Genomic DNA, 6,014 nt, shown 5'->3' with positions numbered 1-6,014 from the left:
ATTTTGCTCTTGCGGAGTCTCTAGCAGGATGTTTCCTGTCATGTAATTAGCCCTTTTATTTTGTCACACCTGGCAGCCACCCATCCTTTGACAACTGAATGGTAGCTGCCCAACCCTGGCAATACCTCAAATGATTTATCACCTCCGTAAGGAGGTTTTGTACGCGAAGGTGTTGGTTTGTCTGTGTTCAGTATAACTTGAAAAGTTATCGACAGATCTGGATGAAATGTCCAAGAAATATGTGATGTGGGACAAGGAACAAATGACTCAATTTTCGGAGTTATCCCGTCTGGAGCCGGGATTTTTTTAAATTCTCATTGCCCGTGCCTCTGACAGGGACTCATTTTCCTATTTATATATTTGCTGACAAATCTTTTTTTTTCTTTCCTACGCACCCCCGAGCCAAAACATAATCATACATAATGCCACATACATTCATAACACATTTTGCAAGGATAGTGCTGGGCGTGGACTGCAGCTGCTTGGTGGTGGTTTGCGCTCACTACTCAAGTAACGTTGGAACAGGAATATTATCACCTTTTTGAAACGTCTTGATTTTAGTTTCCATCTCATAACAACAACAATGCTAACACTTTAGATTAGGGAACATATACTACCGTAAATAAATGACTTATTCATGCATATGTATTAGCAACATATTAGCCAGTCATTATTCATTATGATGTAATTATGAGCCACTTGTACAGGCACACATACTGTACATTTTATCCAAGGATTGTCATTGGAACAAGACCTGGATAAGTACGATTGTTTGCGTATAGACCGTCCCACTCCAATCTAAAGTATAACCAAACATTGGGATTTTGTCTTTGTGGAATTGATACTCCTGACTGATCAAGGGAGGTGAAGAGGAGAATGCAGGCAGGGTGGAAAGTTGCCGGTTTCCAACCCCTGTAAGCACAGGAAGTCTCCACACAACTTAGATTTGCATGCAACTCCAGGCTTGCCTCATACTTTAACGCTCACCTGCAGCGATAACCACCACCATGTTGCCTCTTTTGAAACATCCCAACAGATAATATTTTTTATTCTATTTATAGATTATCCTTGCTGCGGAAAATCCTATTTTTAAAGAGCAGGTTGAGAATATAGTGCAGGCCAGGAAACTCGAAAAATAGCGAGCCTGGTATCTCACTTTCACATGTGCGCTGACGTAATTGCTTTGCACCACTAAACTCTGTACATCTGTTGCTCATTTAGTTTCGCAGTCAGCCGCAGCTTTCGGAAAGTTTAGGCAAATATACCTGACCTCAGCGCAGGTCAAAGTAATGAAGCACGTGAGCTTCCATCAGCATGTGCGCGTCACCAACTCGGACGTGGCCTCCAGATCATTCTCCTGCCGTCACAGCCAACTGACATGATTCAACAATTCTGTCGGTTTTGGTGGCAGTTTCCATTGAAGACCATGTTCCAGTAGTCCGTGGTTAACAAGAGTCAAGTAAAAAAAAAAAAAGGCCGTCTGGTCCTCGGAATATGGAAATACACACACACACACATCTGGCTCTGAGCACATATGATGCACATCTACAAGAAGAGCTATTATATGCTATTACAAGTGAAGCATTTGTACTTGCTTGTTGCTTCCAAAATGGAACTAATGTGGCATTTGAAGGCATCTGTGGATTATTTGGAATCTGAGGCAAACATCCTTTTGATCAGCAGCGTGTTTTCTTATGTAGCGTGATGGTATGCACGCACATTTAGCTTTTTACATCCCACAACTGAAAACAAATGTCGGCTAGATCATGTTGATTAGAATGAAGCAGTCAAACTAATTGCTGGACCTTACATGGAAAGACATGCTGCAGTGGCGTCTGTGTGCCATATTTTGGCCAAACAATTAGGTCTTGTAATGTGTTTGATGCTTTAGAAAAATCAGCCACAGCTACAAGAATACAGATGTCAAACATGATCTCTCAAAAGGTAAACCTTAATGCAAAGAACTACTGCTTGGACTTTGACTCTGAAGCTCCAACTCCAACATGACTGGGCCCAGGTGTTGAACCGACTATAGTTGCTGACGCATGTGTTTCTTAGAATGAATGTCTATGTCTAAAACATCCTGTTTCCACCGACTTGTTTGGCAAAATATCATTCGAGCACATCTCCATTGTGTACACTCTTCAACCTGCTGATGAATTTCTCTCATATGTGACTGCAAACACTGCGTTATTTTGTCACCTTAATCGTGTTGCACTTGTGGTGGACAAAAATGCAACCACATAACCTGGTAATACGTTGCTTTTGCCGCTTAAATCACGCTGGGAGTAAACTTTGCACTTACCCTACACAGATGTGAGCTGCTGGTGCTTTTGATTTATATGTTATTTTGCCCGTATTTTAAACAACTCTCCTTATTAAAAACAAATACAGTTCGACATATATAACAATGAAAGTAAGTTCCTCAAACAGCTTGGTCTCATTTGCCCGAAACTCTGGAAACTTGATCCTAACCATCCATCAAAAGTTGAGATATCCCACTAACCTTCACGTCACTCGGATTTGCCCCCACCCTCCCCTCCACAGTTTCTAATTTTAGACCTATCATTTGCATGAGCACTGATCAAAGCCGCCTGACTAATTCTACTCATGTTTCCATCTTTTCGCCATTAGCACTGTATTATAATTCCTGCACCAGTCGACCCGCTATATACCCAAAGTCGAAAGATGTACTGTTTTCTCTTTAGAAAATAAAATTCTCATGCAAAAAATGTATTTCCCGCCATGTATTTTCCCATTACTTTTAACTAAGGACAGTTAAAAGTAATCTAACATTGCAGTCAGATCTCTTGAAACATGTGAATGAAACAGCTAAGACAACAGAACTCCAAGTTCAAAAGAATCATCTCAATAGCATCACTTTCCATTTTCAGTCATGACTCAGGAACCAACTATCAGGAACACATGTTTCTAACTTCCTTCACTGAGGCAGCGTGATAAGTCACTGATCAGATTGATGCAGCCCAGTTACACAAACACTTCGTGAGAACAAATGCTTGCCTAACTGACTTGTTTTTTGTCTCTGGGTTCCTAACATTGAATAGGCCTTCAAATGTTGCTCAATCTGCTGCTGTATGGGTGGATGGGTATAGCGCCATTGAGGTCATTTGCTATTTTGGCGGGGCTGTGTTTATCAACAACCCCAATCCTGATTACATTTGAAGCCGAAATGTTGAAAAGCAGTTGACAGAACTCTGACCTTCAGGGAAGGCTTATTGAGGCGCGTGGTGAGTGGAGCTTTGTCCGTGAGGTCAGGACACTGCAGACCTGTCATGGTGCTGGGGCTGACCCCTGTCCACTGCATAAGGCCTCAACAGTTATGTGACAGCCATCTCAAGGCGAATAAAGTTGAACAGACAAGGACACTTTGGTCATTTGTACTGAGGTCAATACGCCGATCCTGAGTGGTCAGGGGCTCTTCTGTCTATGTGGACTTGGAAGAGCACAAGACAGCCTCACAGCAAGAAGGTTTCGCATAGATTTGGTAAGATTTATGGGAAGTACATGTGGGAAAAGATTAGTAGATGAACTAATAAATATGAGGGAAAAACGTCCCCCTTCACTCCATGTTTTTCCCTACCCTGCATACTCGCGGTTCTGTAGCACCTGAGTTCAAGTTCTGCAAGTTTATCAGATGGTGGAGCTACAGAGATGACTCAGAGTCTTAACACCCACCAGCAACAGATATTTAATGCATGTTTCAAACCACGAGCTTAGATTGTTTGTGGCAAGTTACATAGAAGTTGCAGAGAAAATCATGTCTCAAGGATGTCCACATATAAGGAGTTAACCCAAGTGAAAGAGAGTGTTTTGATTATTAGCGTCACATGTGTTGAGTTGAAGGTTAAAATGTGCTCGTAGTGAGTGAGTCGTCTCTAAAACCTTTTCTTGTTGCTTGTATTTAGCGTTCAACTGCCACCAAGACGGGGAGCTAGCATGGTATACGGGCCATTTTCAGAAGCTCTGTGAGTCATTTGAGACTTCAGCTGAAGCATCTGATGTCGCTCTATGTCTAACCTCAAAACCTAAACCATTTCTTTGTTGTGCTGTTTTTCAGCAGAATGTCACAGATGTATATAACCACCACTTCCCTTCCCACCACCGTGTCCATCTTCAAATTGAAACCCTCTCTGTAGAACCTCAAAGATTTATGATCTACATGGCTTTGTCTGTTGCCCTGTCTTTGCAGAAATTAATAACTATGGGTGTGATTTTATTTGGCCGAAACTGTTTGCATGGAAAATTAATTAGATGCAAGGAGACTATGATAGTGAGTTGAGAGTCAGGTGGCATATGATGACAACAGTTGAAGAATTTGCCAGTTGAGGGCAAGAGTCGCACCCTAAAAAGCTTGTTTTTGTATGGGCAGTGACTCTTAAACCTGGAGTATGTTGTCGATATAATAGTAAAAGTTCAGGAAATGAATGTATCGCCTCATACACATTCTGGAGACTTAATGGAGATTGCAATGAAATAAAAATGATGCATAATCGAATGATAATTCTGCACTTCTTATATTTTTCTCTGTCAAAATGTACTCGTGAGGGAGCTAAAAACAGCTAACACATTTACTTTAATTTCTCAAACTGATGTCATCATTCATCTTCATGTGATTCAGGGGACCAGTGGAAGAAAATTAGAATTAAATTAGAATAAGTATCTATCATCCGTTTAGGAGGAGGGTCTTGCTGGGGACAATGGTTTTCTGTATCTTTTTAGTATTCAATCCTTGTACCTGCCATTTTGTTTTAGTACCAAAGCTTGTGAACAAAGGTGTGGATTCGAGCAACAGATGAAGCTTTAAGCTCATAGGCAAGGTCAGAATCATTTTATTTACCTGGGGGGAAATTGCTTTTCATTACAACCACAATTCCTGCTGAAAATAAAAGAAAACAGAGAGAGAAGTTATCATGGAATGCTACTCAAACATGGAAGATAAAAATAAAAATAAACATAACATATACTACGAAGCGAAAAATAACCATCTGAAGAGTATTTACAGTGTATTCACATTTAAAAATAAAGACAAAATAATATATACTACTAAGCATGAATAAAAAAAAGAACTATCTAGACAGTATTAACAGCTCTCCACACTTCCCTCGCTAAGTTCTCTTTCTTTCCGGAGGAAAATAAGGTCAGTATCTTGGTTCACTCTACCGGCATGATTTCATTCTGAGTTCAGGAAGTGATACGCTCGTGAAGAGACTCAACAAAAGGATCCCGAGTCACTTCTGGTGCCGCTCTGGCAGCTGTGGAAGTATATTTAGTCCCATGTTTACTCTTCTTCCTGTAATTAATGCGGAGGCAAGTGTGTATGCTCCAAAAATAAAATAAAAAAAAGGAATACACCAGCTCGTGCCTGTGCCGTTAATGAGCAGTTTGACTACCAGGAGGACAATATTCAGCACATCAAAGGCTTTAATTACAAGCACGTCACATACACGGCATTGCGTGTGAGGCTTTGTTTACGCTGCCCGTAGGCCAGCGCTCAGACTGGTGCGCTGTAGATGTGTGTGTTTGGGTGTCTGTGTTTGCCTATGAGCATTATTTTGCCCGGAGGGTATTTTCAGCATACAGCTGCAAGGTACAGCACGGGTGCTGTGCCGGAGAGAGCTGAGCTGGCAGTATGTTGGGCAGTCGTTCTGGCTCTGTCAGCTTGTTCCTGCTTTATCTGAATGACACATTTCCGCTCTTTAGTAGCGACGTGGAAGATTAAAAAGAAGGGAAGGAGCGGGTAAATGACTGGACTCTGTACTCCCCATGCTTGTGTGCGTTTAGGTTGGGCACTCCGATGAATACAGTCTTATTATGAGTCCAATCGACTCTGCAATGAAGTACATTTTGCTTGTAGCGAATAGTTACACCAAGACACTGCAGTTTTTTGGACAACTAAATGTTACGGTCGCATTTGACAAGCTGCGGTAACCTTCAGTTTTGCAAGACCGATGGTGGTTTTCAAATATGTATGGCATAAGTTTCAAACACATGTC

This window comes from Synchiropus splendidus, chromosome 2 (assembly GCF_027744825.2).
Source record: "Synchiropus splendidus isolate RoL2022-P1 chromosome 2, RoL_Sspl_1.0, whole genome shotgun sequence".
Taxonomy (NCBI): domain Eukaryota; kingdom Metazoa; phylum Chordata; class Actinopteri; order Syngnathiformes; family Callionymidae; genus Synchiropus; species Synchiropus splendidus.
The sequence above is the reverse complement of the archived record's forward strand: the minus strand, read 5'-3'. Positions refer to the sequence as shown.